The 9,224-nt window shown below is 42.8% G+C and overlaps 1 long non-coding RNA gene across 1 annotated transcript; it reads left to right on the forward strand.

Moving 5' to 3' along the window:
- Nucleotides 1–1,097: 1,097 nt before the first annotated feature.
- LOC138919817 (uncharacterized) lies at nt 1,098–2,741 on the forward strand. The gene is made up of 2 exons (XR_011430388.1): nt 1,098–1,213; nt 2,045–2,741. It is a non-coding gene; the product is annotated as an uncharacterized lncRNA (long non-coding RNA).
- The last annotated feature ends 6,483 nt before the right edge of the window (nt 2,742–9,224 follow it).

A 9,224-nucleotide genomic window follows, 5' to 3' on the forward strand; every position in this document is an offset into this window, starting at 1 on the left:
AGCACCCCGTGAAAAACAAGTGGAGTTTAAGTTTAAATAATTGTGCCTGGAACAGAATCAGACCTGTTCTCAAAACATGGGCAAAGTTTCATGCTCTTTGCAGAGATTTTGCTGTTTGCGTCTCTCTGTACTATGGTATGTGAACCCGAGCATCACCGGTTTGTATTCACATAGGCAAGTAAGCCTGGTGCCACAAAAAGGCTGCTCAGTCAGGAGTCGGGAGATTTGGACTCTAGGTTCATAAGACTTTTAGAAAATCATAGAAGAAATGAAGAGGCAGACATGAGCAGTGGGAAGGAACACTGTAGTGGGTGGAGTCAGAGGGGAATGGGAGGGGAGAGAGAATGATGATTAGAGGGGGTCCCGTCTACGTGGAAGATTCGCGTGAGATCTGAGCGGTAGAACGGGAATGAGGGCCCTGGGCTTGGCAGTAGGGGAGACATGGGTTTCAGTTCTGGCTGTACCACACCCCGGTCTGTTAATTTATGTTCTTTACTTCTCTTGCCTTCATTTCTCATTCTTTTAATTTAGGATGATAATAATGCCTGCCACATAGAGTTTTGTTGGCTTAAATTATGCCACACAAATATGCAAACCCTTATAAATATGCCTGGAATATGAAAGTATAATCTGATGACATTATGACTGAGGTGGCTTCACTCATTCAACAAATATTTACTGAGCGCCTACTCTGTGCCAGCACTGTTCCAGGCACTTAGGGAACATTAGTGAAAACAATAGGAAACTCCCTGCCTTCATGGTGCGTATCATCTAGTGAGGGTGATGGACAGCAAACATGATAAATGAGAGAATGGTACAGTGTGATTAGAAATGATATGCATTCAGGAGAAAAGAAATTGAGCAAGTGAGATGTTAAGGGGGCTTGAGAGTGCTGGAAAGGCTCAGTTATCATAATAAAGGGGATGGTCAGGGCAGGCCTCACTGGGAAGGTAAAATGTAAGAAAAGATGAAGTGGGAGAGTAGGGCAGTCAGCCGTGTGGGAAGAGCATTCCCGGCAGAGGGAACAGCAGGGCGAGGCGCTCAGGCAGTGGTATGTGTGGGGTGTTTAGAGAACAATGGGGAGTTCCGTGAGGGGGGTGACTTCTAAGGGATGAGATACAGGCCAGGTCATTAGAGCTCTGTGGATCCTGAGGAGGACCTGGGCTTTTTTGCTGAGTGAATTGGGAAGCCCTTGGAGAGTTTGGCGTACGGGGTAACTTGATCTAATTTCTGCTTGAAAGGCTCCTCCAGCTGAGAATCAAGTCTAGAGTCACAAGGGTGTCAGTAGGGAGGCTATTGCTGTAACAGAAGGGGAGGCCATGTTAGCTCAGATCCAGAGTGGTAACCGTGGAAATGACGAAAAGGGTTTTGAAGGCAGAAGCATGAGGATTTGGGGGAAGAATTGGATGTAGAGTGTAAGAGAAACAGAAGAACCGGGCTGACGCTGAGTTTTCAGCCTGAGTAATAGGAAGGCTGGATTTACCATCAACAAGACAGGAACCAGGCTTTAGGGCCAGATTAGGAGCTCAATTTGAGGGATGTTGTATTTGAGATGTCTGTTTGTCTATGAGTCTATTAGTGATGCTCAAATGAAAAAAAGTACGTAATACGGATGAGTCCTTAAGCTGTACCTGGGAAAGGAAGAAACAGATGGGGTAGGTTATGCAAAGAGAATTTGACTGCAGAGAATTTCACCTTTGGGCCAGAAAATGTGAGGTCACCTATTATCTGCTTCCTCTCTCTGCAGTCACTGTTTATACTTGAAACTATTTTAAAAGTTATATGAAGTCACGTGACTCCCAGATTTTTCTTTCCACTTTGCCTGTTACATTTCATCTAAAATGCTCATTCTGACCTTATTTCCTAATATGAAAGGTGCAAGACTGAAGTTTGGCTGTCGCCTGGCTAGGTGACAATGAGAATATTGGACCATTTGACAACTCACCCCCACCTCATCACCACATATATCATCACATGTCTTACACCTGGACTGAGCCAGGCGCTACATAAAAGCACCCTTTCCTTTCTTCTCCTCCCTCCCCAGGCCTGAAGCACCTACATATGCTGTGCTGGGTCTCTCTTGAACAGGGTCCCACTCCGGCAGTCTTGTTGAGAGGCCTCCCTGGGCAACACTCTGGGGACGTGTTGCAGGTGCTCTTGTCTACAAGAAGGAAGCCTTGCATCGCGCATTAGATGAGGCGAAACCACATTCTAGCAGCCACATGAGTTATTTGAAAAGATGACCAGTCATCTGGAGTTTCCTGACTGCCCTGAGAACTTGAAATCTGAGCAAGCGGAAATAGTAACGACAATATTTACGGCGTTTTCCCACAGCAGTGCTGGTAGCAGGTCGCCGCTGAGCCTTGTTCTCCTGGGGCGACAGATGTGTGTTTTGGTGATTCATAACATCAGGAATCAAGGAGACGCTTTCCTGCCCCTCTGTTCCATTTTCATGTCCTTCTCCTGTAAGCCCCGTCTCTGGAGGGCAGATGGCAGGCTCCGGGGAGTTACCCAAGGGAGCTCTAATGCCATTGCTGTATGGCCCCTTCACTGGACACTCCTTTAAAGACACCAGGTCACCTCAAAAGCCAATTTCAGACTCATTTTTTCTTAACCACCAAAAAAAAATTTTTTAATGTTGTTCATTAGATGAACTGAAGAAAAGTCATAAAAATCAGAACAAAGTTTAGCCCGAGATTCAAAAGAAATGAGGAAATATAATTCTTAGCTTAAAACCCAAACTGTTCTTTTGAAATCTATTCAGCAGTGGGGGAAACATCGATATTCTGCTTCAGTGCCTTAGTACTTAAAAGGGATATATTGGGCTCTATACTTTAACTGCCAAATCCGACATTCATATCCATCTGGCCATTTTTAAAAGGATCCTTGAGCCAGCCAGAGTTGGCAGTTGGCTGTATAATCACACCTGCATATGGCACAGGAGTTTTTTTAATGGGCAACAGTTAGAGCATGAAAGTATTGCATGATATGCCTTCGTTTAAAACCCACACTTCAACATGTTTGCACATGTGAGTAATTATATTTTAAAGCTCTCTGTTAAGCCTTTGTTCTTTATTTCCTACAGATCAAATTAGTTGGGGACCCAGTTTATTTTGAAATTATTTGGAAAATGTTTTGGCGTTCTAAAATTTCCTTTGTACAGAAGTTTTGCAAAGTTAAAAGGCAAGCCACAAACCTCCACAACCAGTGGAAGAAGAAATGCATAAAACCACCAACAAATTAAATATGACAAACACCCACGCAACAGGAGAATGTTAGGAAAGCTTGTGTCTCTAAGTACGTGTCAACCTCCATGTGGGATTTGGCTCCAACTCACTGTACATGGAGATAATCTTTAATGCTTATAAATCTGGAGAACCTGGCTTCACAAAGATCACGTTTGTCCCAGTGCAATATAGGCTTCCAGGGCTCTCCTTCTACATCCCTTGTAGTGTAAGTCTAACTGTACCTTACTGCCAGCAACATCCAGGAGTGAAGCTGATGTGTAATCGGGGGCTACTCTTTGAGATGATTTTCAAAGAAAGGTTAAAGGTAATGAGGAGGGAAGCATCCTGACTTGGGAGAGCCCAAGTCAGAAATTGTCTTCAACCACCTACCCTGCCTCCTTTGCCAGTACACAGAGCCCAGTTTGGGAAAGGCAATGAGATAATCTACAAAATCACTTGGGATGGTCTTGTTAAGGATGGTGCATTGACTGTGGCTAGCTACTCTGCTTCTTTAGAATAGCAGTCACTGTGTGAAAATCCTATATAGAATGGTCACTCATCCCTACGCAGGAAATTTCACCTAAACAGCTTTTGGGACTGCTTTAATTACTTCCAATCACCAACATGGAAGGGGACATCCAACACATGGAAGATTAAAAATTGCATTTAAAATGCAAGGTGGGGGCCCATAGGCAACTTCTTTCTCACAGGTGATGGGGATTCATGGCTGCTGTGGCTGTGCTGGGCCTTCCCTCTTCCTCACTTTCCCGGTTACCATCCTCTTTCCCCTGCTTCCTCTCTTCCTATCCATGCCCTTGCTGGATCATCGCTTTCTGACACCATCGTTAGCCTTTCTACATAGAAAATACTCTTGAAAAATCAGAGATGCCTAATGTAAAAGACTGCAGTCATCACAAACATCATTTGAAAATAAAATCATGTTTCTAACTAAATTTGATTCTCTTTCTTCAGTGGACATAAAGCAGACACATGAATTTATAGGATAAAACTCATGCTTGGTTTTGACTCCTGAAATAATGAAAAAAAATCATTTTCTATTTCTTAGCCAGGCAGTGAAGGAATCATTCTTGCCTTTCCAAATGGGCAGGGCTTTCAAGACTGACAGGGCAAGGTCAGTACATAAGATTTTGTAATCATCACAAACATGACTTGAGCACTCAAGCCTGAGGGGAATGTGTGCTGGTGGGAAAGGTGGGGATAACGTTTAGGAAAAGAGCTGTGCTTAACTAGGATCATAAGTTTGGATTGCGTAGTAGTTTTTTTATGACTATTTTTTGTTTCTGAGGACAATAATCCAATTCCTAAGTGGAAAGAAAGGGACTCAGATTACACAAAGCTTGGCTCAATTCAGCCACTTCATGAACAATCAATGATTGACGTGAACACGAATTTATATCTTACATAGGTGGGTCAGTAAAAGTTCAGCAGCAGGTAACAAAACCGCTGCACCTGTTTTAAGTGGAAAAGGATTTAAAAGGAATTACATGCTTACAAAATAGGTAGAAGGGCTCTAGGCTGACTTGCATGGATGACTTGTAGAACAGCGCCACAGAACGTGCTCACCAGAGGAAGAGCTCTCCATCATCATCAGGTACCCAGGAAAGAAGGAACGTCTGTTCCAACTTCAGGCTCTACTTCCACTGCACCTCTGTTGAGGTCCATCCCAGTAAAATGGATGCCCTACCTCTGGACGCTTGTGAAGCTAGAGATGAACACTGGGATCTCTGAACTGCTTCTATGGGAAAACCACAACTGCGTACCAACAGAAAGTCAGATTCTGCTTTGCATATGCCTTCCAACCCATGTTCAGATACACTCGCTTGGAGGAAGATAGGTTATTTGAAGACATAAGATAGCTGGAAAATATATTTAGTTTCCCAGTCTCTAGCATGACATAAGGCAGTGGTTTGTAATCCAGGTTATACCTCATAACAAGTTCTTAATCCAAATAGCCAGGTTATACCTCATAACAAGTCAATTTAAATTTCTATGACTTCAATATTTTTTTAAACACCACAGGTGATTTCAATGTGCAGCAAGCATTGAACCAGACACTCGAGACATGGCTTCTCAAACTTCATTGTACTCATCGATAATCTGAGTATTTTGTAAAAATGCAGAATTTGATTCAGGTGGTCTGAGTTGGGGTCCAAGAATCTGCATTTCTAACAAGCTCTCAGGTGATGATAGGCTGATGCAGAGGACACTATGAGTAGCAGAAATGTACAGCAGTAGTTCTCAAACTTTAGTGTGCATCACAATCACCTGGAGGGTTTGTTAAAACATAGATTGCTAAGACCCACCCTGAGAATTTCTGATTCAGTAGGTCCGGGGTGGAGCCTGAGAATCTGAATTTCTAACAAGTTCTTAGGTGATGCGGAAGCTGCTTTTCTGGGGACCACAGCACCACTGATGCAAAGCATGCTTCAAAGGAGTTGGAATGGAGTTCAGCGAGCCAATAGCTCTATCTGCAACAGATGGCCACCATGTGGAGTTTCTAATGAATTCAAAGAGTTTATATTCCATTTGGATCCAGCAGATAGAGAGGGACTCAAAGAAGAAAGTGAAATGCAATTATTTACACCAAATCTAGTTACCTTTCTCTATCTTCCTTCCATACATGAAATTATGGTGAGTTAGCTGGGAGACCTCACAGAAATGTGTAACTGGATGGCAGAAGCAAAGAGAAGAGAAAACATGAGTCTTCTATATCCAGTAAACAGACAGGACTATTTATCTCCACATTTTACTCTTTGCAAAATCAAGGAAATATATCTGAATGTTAGATGGGTGGCGGAGATAAACAATCTATGGCTCGTTTGATTCCCATGACAAGAGATTTCAAGTAATGTCAAGCTTACTGCTGGTTCATTAGACACACATCACATATTGGGTGTTGTGTCTTCACTGCAATGCACTCTGGGGAATAATCTCCTGAATGCATCATCAGTCAACAGCTTTTGAAAAGAGTTTTATCACAAGCCAGGAAAATAAAATTAGTATAAAGCAATAACAGTTTTCAAACAATGTTTCATCGTAATTTACCACATTGAATAGAATTTCACTCAAACTCATGGTTTTGGATCATTGTTTACACTTTATTAGACTACCTCCTATTTCCCCATTTTCTACTCCACATTCACAGGGTGCTAGATTCCAAAACTGGAGGTCCAACCTCTCTCTCGTGGTTCCTGTGTGAACAAAATGAACCTGAGAATACTATCATGACCTGAGTCTCCAAGACCACTATTTATTGAACAATTGAGATAGCTAAGCACCTAAACTTACACAAAATGCAAGAGCCTCCAATACAGAGGATGAAAGCACCCCATGTGAGAAGAAAGTTTGACTAGTACTTCCTGACTCTTTTTCTTGAGTTTCAACTCAAAATGACCAGAATTCTTCCCTTAATGTGCCCCTAGTGATTCAAAGCATTTTCTCTGGCGCTAGTAGAGAGTTTATCAAAACTACTGAAATGCATGGTATACTCCTAGGCCTTGGGAATGCAAAGATATACATGATGGTGAGCTATTTTTACTCATAACACTTCTGACACCAAATGAGAGGGGTTTTTTTTTTTCCCTCACAGCAACCAATTCTCTCATTCTACAGACACTAACTCCAATTCTGACACTATCTGGAGTTGGAGTAGACCCCACAGGTTAAGGGCTCAGTCCCACAAGACTGCCCCCCTGCTTCAGATGTGTCACAAGTACCAGGACTTCTGTACTTCTGACAGAATCACTGTAAATTAGGGTTTTCCGTGACGTCTTCCTCAAATTCAGTAATTTGCTAGAATGGCTCACAGAACTCAGGAACACACTTTACTTACATTTACTGATTTATTATAAAGGATACAACTCAGAAGAGGCAAATGGAAGAGAATCATAAGGCAGGACACGAGGGTGAGGATGAGCAGAGTTCTAGGCTCCCTTTAAGTGTGCCACACTCTAGCACATCGATGTGTTCACGAGCCCAGAAGTTCCCCCAATCCTGTCATTTAGAGGTTTTTAAGGAGGCTTCATTACATAGGCATGGTTGATTAAACTATTGGCTGCTGGTGATTAACTCAACTTCCAGCTCCTCTCTCCAACCTGGAGTTCGGTGGGTGGGACTGGAAATTTCAAGCTTCAGTTGAAAATTTAAGGCTTGGTCTTTCTGGAGACCAGCCCCCATCCTGACACTATTTAGAAGTCCACTAAGAATCTTCTCCTTAGAACAAAAGATGCTCCCATCACCCTTATCACTTAGGCAATTCCAAGGGTTTTAAGAGTTCTGTACCAGGAACTGGGGACAAAGAACAAATATCTTTCGATGATATCACATGTAGGGTCTACACCATTTGAAGGTCTTGCAACCAAATTGTGGAGGTAGGATGTGGACATAATAATATGATTATCATCTTTGAGTGTTATAGGCATTCAGAAAAGAGAGGATTCAGTTGCCAAGGGCTAGAATAGACTGGACCAACCCAACTTCCAAGGTGAGTGTGGCGGTTATTGCGCTTACTCTGTTATCAGGCTAGGCACACACATACGAAAAAGAAAACCCCTGAAGCTCAGGTCTTCTGATCCTAGGGACAGTGGAGAAAGGGGGAGAGTGGGATCAGGAATGGAACCTCATGCCGGGATTTCATCCTCCCTAGCCCCAGTCTGTGTCCCAACCTTGCGGGGAGGGGAGAAGCGACAGCAGGTAGGGAGAAAGAAACCTTAGATGAGTGCTGTTGGGAGATATTGGCCTGCTTTCCTAGTCACAGTGAAAAGTAGCCTGTAACCCCCTAGAGGAACCCCAGCCTCCAATATGGCACCAACACAAATGTAACACAGGAGTGATAGTATTGGAGAAAGCAGCAGGAGGGAAAATAATGCTAAAGCATTTCAGCCCACCACACTTTGCATAGGATGTGAGGGAGCCCCAGAAATACTTGTGTGGTCCATGAGGAGTTACAGAGTTTCTGAGAGAACCCATAGAAGGACAAAGCCTCAGGGAGGAACGGAAGATGCCTCTGTGGGCAGGAAATTCAAGGTGATGGAAAGTGGACACAAACTTGAGTGCTGGAAGAACACTCCAGAAAGCCAGACAGGACAGTCATACCTCAGCAGGAACCAATCAAATGAGCAGACCAATCTGGCCACTCCTACTACAGAGGCCAGCAACAATCCAAAGGTCACACCAAATGTTTAGTTAGGTCAGATAATTTCAAGAAGTTCAGAGGAAAATATAGGTGTGTTCTTCGATTCTAAGAGAAAATGTAGTTGGGTGTGTAGATAAGTTCATTCATATAGAAGTAAAAATGGAAGCCATACTAGTGAATGAAATCTCTCAGGGGCAGTGTAATGTGAGCCAGTCACAGGGACAGAAGGAGCGTGGCTGTAACAGACAGACAGTTGACCACATTAAATTTTCACCTCCCTGTTTTGCTGTAGAAAGTGACGCTCAAAAGCAGCGACAGCAGTTTGTGATTTATAAAAATGTTGTTGAAAGATTCTAATGCTACCCAAAACCTGTTGCCAATTCACCATTCACACATCAGATGCCGGGAGTTGTGTTATCAACACCATGTGGCAAGAAAATTCAGTTTAAAAAAACTTCTGAATTTTATCAGTATATCATCAGTTAATGATTATTACAGAGAGACAGCAGAGTGGCTCAGAGGTAGGTGAATGCATACGTAGCAGCTAAGGAAGAAAATGACTTTCCAAAAAATCAAGTGGTCAACCATGCTCACTGTTCAGTGATGCCTGAAGTCTAAGCGAAGGCCTCATGAGGGATAGAGTTAGAAGAAACCAGAATAAAAGATGAGGGGTGAGGAAGGACAGAGGGAAAAAGACGTTTCTACTCATATGAGAAATTTTGCAGTAAAAAAGAAAGAGGGTGTATTTCAAAAGGCTTAGAGAAGAGTTTTGGAGTTATCAATCATTTAATATCTATTATGAGGATTCCTACTAAGTTAGGAAGACCTAGTCCATATTTATA

Source organism: Equus caballus, chromosome 21 (genome assembly GCF_041296265.1).
Source record: "Equus caballus isolate H_3958 breed thoroughbred chromosome 21, TB-T2T, whole genome shotgun sequence".
Taxonomy (NCBI): Eukaryota; Metazoa; Chordata; class Mammalia; order Perissodactyla; family Equidae; genus Equus; species Equus caballus.